The sequence below is a fragment of the Nyctibius grandis genome, chromosome 1 (assembly GCF_013368605.1).
Source record: "Nyctibius grandis isolate bNycGra1 chromosome 1, bNycGra1.pri, whole genome shotgun sequence".
Taxonomy (NCBI): Eukaryota; Metazoa; Chordata; class Aves; order Nyctibiiformes; family Nyctibiidae; genus Nyctibius; species Nyctibius grandis.
In genome coordinates, this window is record NC_090658.1 from 57,782,090 (window position 1) to 57,795,592 (window position 13,503).

The 13,503-nt window shown below is 45.7% G+C and overlaps 1 protein-coding gene across 5 annotated transcripts in view; it reads left to right on the forward strand.

The window, feature by feature from the left end:
- The window catches only part of AKAP12 (A-kinase anchoring protein 12), a 35,093-nt gene extending 32,121 nt beyond the window's left edge, over positions 1-2,972 (forward strand). For all 5 annotated transcript variants that reach the window (XM_068397368.1, XM_068397377.1, XM_068397382.1 and 2 more), the window contains one exon: positions 322-2,972. The gene's annotated coding sequence lies outside the window, so the exon portion shown is untranslated. The remainder of the gene's footprint in view (positions 1-321) is intronic.
- The last annotated feature ends 10,531 nt before the right edge of the window (positions 2,973-13,503 follow it).

A 13,503-nucleotide genomic window follows, 5' to 3' on the forward strand; every position in this document is an offset into this window, starting at 1 on the left:
ATGGCGTGTGTTTAATGTATGGGATTTAATCTGCAAACATGCTTCCTCTCTAACAAAGCTCTTTTTAAAATCCTGAAGGATGTTAGTGTTGCCTTCCATGGTAAACCTGGAGTGTCTCATATACCAAAGCTCTTTGCACTTCAGTGAAATCTGAATCAGAAATGATAGGTACAGTCTCTCCCTAAGGTATTTACTGCACTTGCTTAACTAAGTCATGAGACCTTTATCTCTATCTTAGGAGAAGTGCTTGGGAAAATAAGATATTCTTGAGAGAGTAAGTTGTTGTTAATAAAGCTTTTTTTACTGTTGTCTTTCCTTCAGATGTGCTAAATGTCCGTGTGGCATTTGGAGTGATGCCAGTCCTAGAGAACAACTGACAATCCTGTGACAGAACCAGGAGCTTTATTCACTACCCTTTATTCTTGGATGCTAACATCTCTCATTTTGAAGACCATTTTGTAATTTCTATTAAAAAAAACAATGCCTTTAATGTTAACTATATCTGCATGTGTGTTCCACTCGAAGGTCATTTGCCTCTGCCCAAAATACACCATTTAGACTGGAGATGCACAGCTGAGTGAATGGACAGACCACTAAAATTTGTGCCATGCTTATTACCGTCCCCTTACTTAATGTGTGTCCTGTCTGTTCCATCTCTGTGAATCCCTTCACTCATCCCTGAATCCCTCAGCTGTCTTCCTGCAGTCCTCCTTACCCCCCACATCTTCTGTAGCTGCCTTGGTTTGACCCATGAGTCCTGTAGATGCCGCTCAACTTGGGTGTGCGGGGGAAGAAGAGGGCTGACTGATGAGAACACCAGACTTCTGGCCGAGTAGCAGACATGTTTTTATCAAACAGCAGGAACTGGATCACGCACAGATTCTTGAGCAAGATGCTCAAGATTTCTGCCTTTCAGTCCCATTCAGGTATCTCTGTCCATCCTTCAGTTTCATTTGTGCAGGCCTGATTTAGTCAGAAACTACTTCTACAGTGTAGCTTGAAAGGAGATTGAGAATACCCTTCTTCTGTTGTTCCAGACTTCAGGTCTCAGGACTGGACTGTAATGTGTTGAATATTTATATGTATGTCTTAAACCCAGTTCTGATTTTAATGTAGAGCTGTGATACTTTTGTACTATTTAGGCGTACCCTTAAATGAATTTTGTAGAGTAGCCTGGAGAGGAAATTGATACCATTGGAGCGGAAATTGATAACATGTAGTTTCCTATTTATTGTTCCAGGTTTTTCCCCTTGTAAAATCCATCAAAAACTTGGCTGTCTTGCTTTGAATATTTATATCCTAAACCCAGTTCTGATTTTAATGTAGAACTATGATATTTCTAAAGACAAAAGGAGAGCCCTAACCTGTGTCAGATCCACCAACTACTTCTACTTCCAGTCCTCCCTGGTTTCTAAGAACCCTCCAGACTTACCATTTCCCTGCCATCTTGCTCGTCTAGCAACCCCAGCAGTACCACAACCCTCAAATCACACCCCTCTCATTCCAGAGTCTGCTAATTTCTGGTCACTGCCCCATCCAACCCCAAGCCTTTACCCACACCTACACCATCTAACATCCTTCCTGCATACAACCTGCCTCTTTTCCCAAACCCTGCCTGAACCTCTTCCCCACCACAGCATTTCCTGAAATCCTCCCTGCTCCTATCAATTCCCTGGCTTCACTGAGGTAGTAGGAGGAAGGAGGGTAAGGGCTTCGTGATGAATTCTGCCTTGGATTGCAAAAAGCTGATGAGACCTTTGGGGTGCTGAGATCTTAAAACCCTTCACATAAGGTGGATTGGACTGACAGCAGCTATAGACCGAATGAGCAGGGTGATTTAATGATGGAAAGAAGCCCCAAGACTGAGAGTCCTGGGATGTCTGTCCCCAACAGGAGTTGGTCCTCTCTTTTGTCGTTTACATTAAAATCAAACATGGGGTACAAATCCATACTGTCAGCTCTGATTTCTAAAGTGAAGGTTACAGGTTGCACTTTGTGAAACCGATGCCCATCAAGTTCAACAATAGCTCACTATCCTACCTGTATAGTAATTTATTTTTAAATCAACTTTTAGTGTACAAATGCTCTTGTTATGGCAGGTGCTTCCCTCCTCTTGAGGCTGCACGTACAGCAAGCAATGTGACTGATTGCACTGGTGTGATAGCACCATCTGGTGCTGCCGTGTGTGAAAGCATCAAAAGATTTTTCCTTACCTCAGAGCAAATTATATAAATATTTAAAGCCAAACAATGTGGTTTCAAACAATCCAGTCTCTCTCTGTCCATTGTTAGCGGCAGCTTTCCCCCTTAGCTTTGGGCAATTCCAATAACCTCGATTGGTTTCCACAGGTTTAAGTTGGCTTGCAAGTTAATCATGCTGTTAAGAACACCTCACAAGTGCAAACTTGGCTGAATTTGTACAAATTGTATACCTATGTACGTTAAGCCATATTGCAATAACTGCAGCAGGTAAAATGAAATAACAATAGCATGACCTGTGTAATCCCGATTCTTACGTTTGTAGCTCCAAAGCTGTTAATAATATGTAAAGTTAATTCTTGTGTGAACCTCATTTAAATAAAGCTAGCTTTACCACAAATGTTAATTGTCCATTGGTAGTAACTGGACAGGTGAGTGCTTAACCTTGCCTGTTTTCTCCATTAATCCAGGGCCTAGGTAAGCAATGCAACAAACAACTATAAAACAAATACAAAAGCTGCTTCTTATAACCGACAGCTAAAAAATACTGCACCCAAAACCACGCTAACGGTGCAAGGAGCATGCCTCCACATAAAGATACTACTTTGTTCCAGCATATTGCTTTGGCCTCTGAAACTCTCACTTGAGACTGTGACTTCTGGCTTGTGCTTAAAAGCTTGAAGCTTTCTCTAATCCAATGTACTGGGTTACCAAATTTGATTTTGTGTTTTTAAGGTAGATTTTCATTGATTTAATAAAATACAACTACAAATTTGTTCTAATGTGTGTATGTGGTGGGTTTTTTTTCAGATGCTTGGTGTAAATTATTTTCTGATGGTTGCTTCATCTTCAGTTACAATTTGCTCCTGACAATTCATTTGTTTTTGACTGACGTTCAGCTTTTGATGTGAATGAAAGGAACTAATTACAGAATTAAACTGTGATTTGGCTGTTAAGTTTCTATAAAATAGGCATACTTCAGAAGAAGTAATAAGAATAAAGTACTTCAGAAGACGGGGGGGAAAAAAAACCCTCCATTGAATTGAAGATAGGTAACAGTATTTAGTGAGCCAGAAGGAAAAATAAGTAAAATGTATGCCTTGCTGGTGTAACTGAAGTATTAAAAAAAAACAACAAAGCAACAACATGAACGTCCACAAAAAATTTGGCATAGAGTAGCATATTAAGGACTGTAGGCCCGTAACTGGTATCTTCTTGGTTCCCCCACTTCTGCTTAGCTGGGGTATGCTCCTCACAGCACTGAACATCTAGAGGTGCTTGTGATTTATGTTCACAGACCTTGGGACTTAAGACATGAAATTTTTCCAGCTGTCAATGTCCTATGGCTAAGGACATTCAGCAGCATTTGTATCTCAGAAGACTTGCATAGATTCACACCTGAACTCGTATTGTAAAGCTGCACATTTACCTTCCTGTCTCAGCTAAGATGCTAAATACAGTATCTGCAAATACTTACCTGTACTCGTCACAGCAAATGCAAGGAAGTTGAAACACTGCAGGATGCCTGTCCCTCTTCTTGCTTTCATATTGCGTCAAGGGACTTGTACTACAGGCGGCTGAGCTCACTGCCCAGCTCTGGCATCTGGAGGTATAGATCAAACCAGTGTCTCCCACCAGACTTTGTGTTCAAGGCACACAGCCTCTGCCAGGCCCTTTGCAAGGTTTATGTGTTCATGCTAGCCTGTTAACTGGTTAACATGAAGTCCCTAAACAGGTATGAAAGTAGGGATTGGAGACCAAGCCTCTTGCATCCCAGGGAGGTTTGTGTGCTGTTTTTTCTGTTGTAAGGCTGTTTTATTTGCAATAGCTCAAGCATCCTGCCTATTAGCTCAAACTATGGAAGGGGATCTGGTTTTCCCATTCAGATCCAGAGCATATGGCAGGCAGCTGTGCTTGTTGAGGAACCTGCACATCTTGGATACAGCAAGTGCCTGGGGATGGGCAGGCAGCTTGCCAAAAGCAGAGAAGATTCCTGAGATGGTCTGTCTGGATGCTGAATGCTGGGTGTTTGTCATTCACACTGCCACATGGGAGGGGAGCAGGCCTGAGGAGGCTGATGGCTCTACAAGGAAGGAAGTGGTTTGGAATGAGGAGCAATGTGGAGCAGAAGGCCAATGGGATTGGCAGCACAGGATTTGGAGTCCTGATTTTGGGGAGATGGATGAGATGTGGTATAAGAGGGTGACTCTTAGCTCTCTGAACATTTTAAGATGCTGCTAACAAGATGGAAGCTTAGCCGCCACAATGCTAATATCTAATTTAGGGCTGATGTCATTTCTAGTTGGACACTAAATTTAGTCTTTACAAGTGTGAAAATGAAAGATAAGGGTGTAGTAAAGGCCCATGGCTGTTCTCCACCATCCTCTTGAAAAAATAGTATCAACTCTTTAAAACTGGAGGAACAGTTTTAAGTGTCTCCTGTTCTGCCTTGAAAATGGCATCTGTTTCCAGATGCTTGAAAAACCCACATGCCTCAGTCCTTGATGCTGGGACTGATGATACGATGAAATGAGGGAAGCAGAAGTCCAGTATGCGACGGGAGCTGCTTCCTGGGGATGGTCTCTGTGTAAAGTCCTGTGGCAGCTTGACCCTCTCCTCATAATCTAGCCTACTGGTATGTCCCTGTCCCTCCTAGAAAGGCAGCAGACTGAAAAAATAACCAGCAAGATGCCTTTTCCTCTAAGCAGCTAGACATGAAGGGAATTGTAAAAATTTGCAAGTAGTTTACAAGCCAGCTGCTGTCCTGAGAGACAGACACCCCAAGAAGCCTTTGGGAAGGAGCCCGAGAGCAATCCCTGCCTCCTCCCCGGTGCAACTGTCCCCTGCTCACAGTGTTCTGTGGCTCCTTGGCCTTGCAGTGCTACAGCTGCCTCTCCCCTGCTTGAGATATCTGTCTCTCTGATTGGTAAGCAGGTTCCTTGAGAACTTTTGAACTCATTTCTAGGAGATTTTCCACAGACAGTCCCAGGGTCGGCGTGACGTAGTCAGCGGTGCCTGTCATTTCCCACAGAAACGGTTGCATGAAGCAGAAAACCTGACACACAGCTGCCTGCACTAACACTTCTGCCTTTCACCTTTCCAGTGGCAGCCATGAGGCTCACAGACCAAAACACGGTGAGAGAGAGTTGATGCTCAGCTGATAATGTGAGAGTAGCCACCTGGGCAGGGCCAGGTAGTTCCAGGCCCAGATCCAAGGCAATCCAGGGTCCTGGGCTGCCTCCGCTCCATACTGCAGGAGGAGTGAGTGTGAGTTTTGCACGCTTGTGCATCTGGCCCCAGCTGCCAGCGCTTAGGATCGCCTCTTGGGTGTGCCGAGACCCTCTGGCAAGACATCAAGGGAGGAGGCAAACATGGGAGGAGGCTGACCTCAGGATTTGAATTTCACTTGCTTTTGTAGCTGAAGAGGTAGCTGAAAACAGTAAAGTTTTCAAGGTTGGTTCACTAAAGCAACAGAGGCTGGAGGCTTACTTACAGTTCTGAGGGAAGGCTGTGCATGGGGAAGACAGGGCAAGGGGGAAATGCCAGCCAAACTGTTTGAGATGCTGACTGGAAAGGTAGCCTTCCCACAGTCCCTGGTGGCAATGTGGGTGTTCATTCAGAGGAAACTTTTCTTAGCCCAAATATATTTGGTCTTTTTTTTTATCTCCCAGATGGTGCTTTCACTGTCATTTCATGAGAGCAACTAAGAATTACAAAGACAAATATGACCTGCTCATTATTCTGGAGCTGACACAAACTCTTCTAAATGAAAATATTTGCTGAACAATCCTGAAAATAGCATTATTCTCTTTGGCATAAGCCTCCCTGCTGAGGAAATGCTTTTATTGGATTTTTGCATAATCTATCTTGATCTTGCAATTGGATTCAGGCTCATACATCCTCTCTCCTCCCCACAGTAGAGCCAGTTCATGCCTCGCAGAGGCAGGGGAGGAATGTGCATCAGTATGAATGGTGTGGCAACAGTATATGTAACTTTAAAAAAACCTAGACAAACCCTTTAAGCCAGTATTGATACTGCTTGGTAGAAGTAGGCTCATACTCACTATGGCAGCATATTGACTATGTTGAAATCACTATTTTGTTTTCTTTCACTCATAACCAGTAGTTGCTCATAGAAAGAACAGATACAATACTTCTTTCTGTAATTATTTATTGATGTGTCTCAAGTCTCTGGACATTCCTGTTATTTATTAGTTATTTATTTTTCCAATAAAAGAGACATCACATTTTGGTTTACCTTACTTATTAAGAGCTTGTGTCACTGGGAAGCATCAAACCTTACAATCTAAGCAGTAGAGATGATTTTGCTTAAGACTTAAAAAACTCCTATTTTTAGTTGTGGCTAATGTACAGGAGCACAGTGATGATGTGCTATGGCAAACCAACCTTTTATACTTCTATATCATACTGTAGCAACAAGGAACCTTGGCACATCACTGAAAAATAATGTAATGCCTCTTGAATTTTGAGTTGTAAACTATGTAAGGTATTGATTAATTGTCCCCACTGAGTGGCAAGGTACAACAAGCAGGAAAGTGGCAGCGAGTGGTACTGACAACATGCAGGGAAGCAGAAGAGCACAGCTGGAGCACTGCAGGAGCAGAGACAAACATGCATCAAGTGATGTAAGATTGCTGTTACTGGAAACAGAGCTGTTTATTATGACAAACTTGGCATTAGAAGAAAACCAGAGAGGCTCCACAATCTGTTGCAAAAACAGAAAAAGATTGAAATGAGTTGAAAAAAGTGAGTGCTTTTATTGAACATTAATTTGAGACCTGTTTGCAGCAACACGAGAAAGTAAAACGGCTCCACCAGAGCAACCGGGAGAAGCAGGATGTCACGCAAAGAGAGAGCTTCTGGGGGCTGCACAGACAAGTGGGAAATGGAAGGGGAAAGGTGGGCTTTTGTTTCTTTATTCTCTACCTTTTGTCCTGTAGCCAGGAAATACGCTGTACTGGCTACGGAGCTTACGTTTCACGTACTGAACTTCTGTACTCTCTGTCCTCAAGCCAACTGCATTTTAACCCAATATGCTTTTCCAGAACCCAAGCCTGCTGTGACCATGGGCTGCTCCTCCAGACAGAAATGTTCTGAACCTCTCATTGCTATGTACAAACCCCCATCATTAAAAAAAAAAACACTCCCACCTCCCCAAAACTCCACACAAAACAAAACCGAAAAACCCCAACAAAATCAAAGAACAAAACCCCAAAACGAAGTGATTTCACTCTGTATATAGTGGAGAAAAAACTAACTTTATAACAAATAAAATCCATCAATAAATACTTAACTGCAGCAGATAAAGGCTTTATGGACATAGTGGCATCTCTGTGATGAAGTCCTTTTTAAAGAATATGTTCATACATAGATATGAACATTTGAATTAAGAATATCTTCACTTTAAAGATAAGTTCATCTCTTTAAAGTAACACTTAGCAATGAACCAAAGATGCTGCGAAGCTAGTGGTTTTCCTTTCTGCAGGAGGAGAGGGGTGTAAGAGTTTTTCAAATTTGCTAAAACCAAGAAATATGAAAGTGTCTGGACAACTAAGTATGATCTGTGAAGTGTAAAGTTCAGTGTAGCTCAGTTTTTCCCCTCATTACCTATTTTCTTAAGTAATAAAGGAAGACACCAAAACCATCTAACTGGCTCCTACTCTAGATATAGGACACACACCGAAGTTTAGAAGGTTATGTTTGAATTTTAAATGAGCTAGACTGAAATATTAATAATTCTTCAGCTAAGAAGAGCTTAAAATAGACTGCTGAATGAGCAGTGCTGAGGTCAGCCTGTTTTAATGTTCCAGTGAAAAATCTATGCTGCTTTTTGATTCTGTTGTGAACTCAAAATGTAACCAAACCATGCGAACAGAGTGTCCCTAAAAGGAGAAGACGCTCTGTTTTTTAAGCAGAGAAAGGTAAATAGAGGGAGTAGCAGCGCTGATGCTTGGAGAATTAACACTTCTCACCCCCCTCAGAAGGCAGCATGCCGGGCTGGAGGAGCAGCTGGACATTTGTGTGCTCTGTGTGTGTGTGTGTGTGTGTGTGTGTGTGCATACGTGTACACTCCCACTGGCAGGACATGCTCAGGCTCTGTCTCCTCTCTGGACCTGGGGACAGGGAACTGCAGCGGCTGCGCTCCCACTGAGGGACGGGTGGTGCTGAAGCCCAGTTACTTGCCCTCGGCCTTGCGCTCCCCTGGGCAGCTGGAACACAGTGTGCAGAGAAGTGCCAGGGCTTCCACCCCACTGAAGTTTCTCTGCCACCTGCTCCTCAGCTCGTGGCTCTCTCTCAGCAGTGCTGCCGACAGAGTGTGGCATGGGGGACATGAAACACCTCCTCGAGGCTCATTTCCCCTTCCCATCCTGTTCTCCTCACTCAGGGCCAGGGGTGACTATCACGCCTGAGCATCCCACGGGCTGCTCACTGAGGACGCTGTTCTTTGCTGCTCTCCAACACCTTCTTCTGCCTTCAGCATCTCTTCCTGCAGGAACTGGATGCTCAGACACAGAGAAAGGCTTCCCTTTCTCCACAGAGGCAAAAATTTCAAGAACAGTGATGGAACCTGGCGTTTAGGAAACTGTCTGCTCTGTCTCTCACCCTTCAGAACATCTATTCCCCTATATATTCCTATCTTTCTATCTATCATTACCTCAAGGTGCTTACAGTGGGAAATACATACACTCATCCAAGGCCCTCCCACAGGTCTTCCCATAGCACACAGTGACCTTGCCAAGATGCTGAGGAAAAGGGCATGTCAGTGGCAGTGAAAGTGTCACCTCCTGCCTTATGAATGGTTGAGTGACACCAAGGCACCAGCCTGGTCCCGGTCAGCCCTGCACAGCAGGTGTGACAGTAGAAGGAAATTTTTTTCTCATCAGTGAAGATGCAAAAAGGTCCTCCCTTGTGTGCCTGCTGCTGCAAGCCTCGGGGCTTCATGCTTTTGAGGGCTCTGCAGCCCTCTGTGCAAAGGGCTCCACTCCTGCAGGGGAAAACCTGCTGCACGGCAGGGCTGCGAGAGTCCTTCCTGCCCCCCTTGGGCTTTCCCGGGCAGCCCCTCGCTATAGGAGTGCTGTTACAGAAATGCTCTTTGGGGTGCGCAGTGCCTGCCCCTGTGAAGGGCTGCGGGACAGCCAGCCCGGACGCCTGGGTGATTGCACTGGTGTCACTGCACCATCTAGTGCTGCCTCCTGCAAACTCACCGCCGGCCCATCAGCCGAAAGGAGGCTCGACTGGGTTCTCACAAGTCGACACGGATTGCGCTCTTGGTGCGTGTGAAACCATACTGCCTGTTTCATAAACACCCCAAAAGCTGGAGAAATTGATGTGGCAAAGGCAGCAGCTTCTTGTAGCCGCTGTCTTCCCTGGTAGGTGAGCTTCCATCCAGCCTGGAGAGCGTTAAAGAGGAACAAGCATGGCACAGCGCTAGCTTGCACCAGTGATGTGTGTGCACAACACGCACATGCGGAATACTAAGCTGCTTCAGTGGGCTCTGAAGGGAAAATGCAGATTCAGCTCTAGATTGCTGCTGTACTCGGTGCCAGCCTGAATCAAGTCAGGAACCGATAAGGCAGCAGCAGAAATAAGGCCCAGACCTGCAGCGGCTGCTCGCTGGGCTCCTGCTCAGGTGCTGCCCCAAGGCACAGCTCCTGCGAAGGCGTGATGTGTGCGGGGAGCAGCATCATGTGGCTGCAGAAAGAGCGGCATGGACGCTGGATACCGAGGCCAGAGAGAGAGAAGGTCTGCTGTCTCTGCAGCCTTGCAGAAGTAACTGGTAGTTTCTGATAAGCCTGAAAGTCTTCAGAAGTAACTGCAACAAGCCATAGGAAAGGTGTAGACCAGACTTCCAAGCTGGAAGGCAGGATTATGCCAGCTTCCCCCAAAAAGTCTTTGGTAGTGGATCCACCAGCAGCCGGGCTGCTGAGGCTCTCCTGCTTCCTGGGGTGGTAGAGGGGACACCTGCAGCGTGACGGAGGAGGAAGGATGAGCACCCTCATCCTTAGCCAGGCAGCTCTTTTGCTCATAAGTGTGTGGGTTAGTGACTTTGTGAGCTAATGAGTGTGTGAATTGTTAAAGCAACGATTTAGAGAATTGACATTCTAGGCTAGTCAAGCCCTTGTTTGACTTTTACCTAAGAAGCTCGTGAAATAATCATAGAATCTTAGAATCATAGGATATCTCAAGTTGGAAGGGACCCGTAAGGATCAAAAAAACCTTGATTCACAGTGTAAGCTCCCCTGTGAATTTGAGAGACCCCCAACAAACTGTGACATTTTATTGGTGTCAGAAGTTGGATCTCTCTCTGATATGTTGGCAGGCACAACCGCTTCACCATGCCGATTGCAACTGGTTATGTGTGAGTCTAGAGAGTATACGTGTGTGTGTCACAATGAGGAATGAAAAACTAAACAGTGAGTGGCAACAAAACCTACCTCCCCCTGTAACAGCTACTAGATGCCAGCCTTACTGCCTGCCATGGCAGCCCGTGTGCAGGCTGCCTTGCTGAAAACCCCTGGTTCAGCTGAATGGGAAGCAGCAGCTCCTGTACTCCCAGGTGCCAGACAGTCCCTCAATTTCAATTGTAGGCGTCCATGGACAAGTCACTACCCACCCAGTGGCCAGAGCTAAATTAATTCTGTCTAATGGACCAACAGTCCACCCGACCTTACTCTTAGGTCCTTATGGTAGGTGCCTTTCAGGTACGGATTTATTGAAGGGTCAGTTATGGGTGGACCCATGGGGAAAAGAATAAACAAAGACAACCACCCACTTTACCATGCAGTTTGCCTCATATCGATGCACCCCTGTTAGCCTGTTACAAACAGATGATGCCTTAGCCCATAGCAAGCTTGTCAGCACCCCACATTGCAAGTTCCCTCCTGATGCCATCCATCACGTTACTGAAATGACAAGTCTCCTCCATGGCCTCAAAAGAAGCCTAATGGCAAGTGGCGACTAACAACAGATTATGGAGGCCTGTCTGTTGCTGCCAACCACTCACTGTGGCTGTTCCCAGTATAGCTGATATAGTAAATCTTAATTATGGATGGCAACTGTCAATGTGAAAGATATGGTTTTTACGATCCCAGCACCGGAGGCAGATAGGAGGAGGTTTGCTTTCATCTGGAAGGGACTTCACTATACACTTACTCACTTATCACAAGGCTTAAACCATTGTCCCACCATACGTGTAGCTCATGCTACATTGGCTAAAGAGCTGGAAATGTTAAAATTTCCACAAGAGGTCACTGTGGGGTCTGAAGAGGTGGCCACTGCGGGGAACCTGTAAACAGGCTACGGACACTTGCTACGACACAACCACAGTCAACTGGGGTAGATACCAGATGAACAAAAACAAGGGCCCAGTCACGAATTCATCTTTTGGGGAGTCAGATGGATAGGTGGGAGAAAAACAGCCCCCAATGAGGTGCTACAACAAACGCAGTGGTTACCCTTTCCCCAGAATAAGGAAGGAGTTATGTGCTGTGCTAGGGACTTTAGGATCTCAGAGGGCACATATTCCAGGTTTTAGTACTATAGCCTGACCACTCTATAACTTACTAAAGAAAAATGCAATCTGGGAATGAATCTGGGAATCATAAATATGTAAAGGGCAAGTGTCAAGAGGATGGAGCCAGGCTCTTCTCAGTGACATCCCTTGACAGGACAAGGGGCAATGGGTGCAAGCTGGAGCACAGGAGGTTCCACTTAAATTTGAGGAAAAACTTCTTTACTGTAAGGGTGACTGAACACTGGAACAGGCTGCCCAGAGAGGTTGTGGAGTCTCCTTCTCTGGAGACATTCAAAACCCGCCTGGACGCGTTCCTGTGTGATATGGTCTAGGCAATCCTGCCCCGGCAGGGGGATTGGACTAGATGATCTTTCGAGGTCCCTTCCAATCCCTAACATTCTGTGATTCTGTGATTCTGTGAATGTACCCCACAACATAACGAGGTCCCCAGAGCTGTTAAAGAAAACCATAAATGTGTATCAGTCACTGGGATCATCCACCCTACATGGCTCCTCTCACTACACATCCAGATAGGAGAGAAGGGATATTAGTGGGGACTAGAGCAATGGGGGCTGCCTGGATCCATGCAACACCCCATCACTTTGGGCTCCAAATCACAGCAGAATTTTGTGTAAGAATGCAGTCATATATAACAGTAAGACTACTATTAAACAATTATGAAAAGAAAACCTAATTTTGAATAGGAAAACAGAGAATGTCTTTGCAGGAGGAGCACGAAACTGGGCACTGGGGTCATCAGGAGGGCAAATACACTTCCCCTCTAGTAAAGCTTTTTGAAAATCCGAAAGATAATGAGTACTTCTTTCCAAGGTAAGCATGGAGTGCCTCACTCCCGAAGCTTTTTGCACTTCGGTGAAATCTGATTCAGAAAAGATCACAAAATCACAGAATCAACTAGGTTGGAAGAGACCTCTGCGATCATCGAGTCCAACCTTTGACCTAACAACACTATGTGAACTAGACCACGGCATTAAGTGCCACATCCAGTCTTTTCTTAAACACCTCCAGGGATGGTGACTCCACCACCTCCCTGGGCAGCCCATTCCAATGCCTAAAAACCCCTTCTGTGAAGGAATTTTTCCTAATGTCTAACCTGAACCTCCCCTGGTGCAGCTTGAGGCTACGTCCTCCCGCCCTGTTGCTAGTTGCCTGGGAGAAGAGGCCAACCCCCACCCTGCTACAACCTCCCTTCAGGTAGTTGTAGAAGAGTGATAAGGTCTCCCCTCAGCCTCCTTTTCTCCAGGCTAAACAATCCCAGTTCCCCCAGCCGCTCCTCATAGGACATACCCTCTAAACCCCTCACCAACTGTGTTGCCCTTCTCTGGACTCGCTCCAGCACCTCAGTGTCTTTCTTGAAGTGAGGGGCCCAGAACTGGACACAGTACTCGAGGTGTGGTCTCACCAGTGCCAAGTACAGGTGAACAATTACTTCCCTGGTCCTGCTGGCCACACTATTCCTGATACACGCCAGGATGCTGTTGGCCTTCTTGGCCACCTGGGCACACTGCTGGCTCATATTCAGCTGGCTGTCCACCAATACCCCCAGCTCCTTTTCCACCAGGCCGCTTTCCAACCATTCTTCCCTCAGCCTGTAGTGCTGTATGGGGTTGTTGTGGCCAAAGTGTAGGACCTGGCACTTGGCCTTGTTAAACTTCAGGCCATTGATCTCGGCCCATCTATCTAACCTGTCCAGATCCCTCTTCAGAGCTTTCCTACCCTCAGGCAGATCAACACTCCCACCCAACTTAG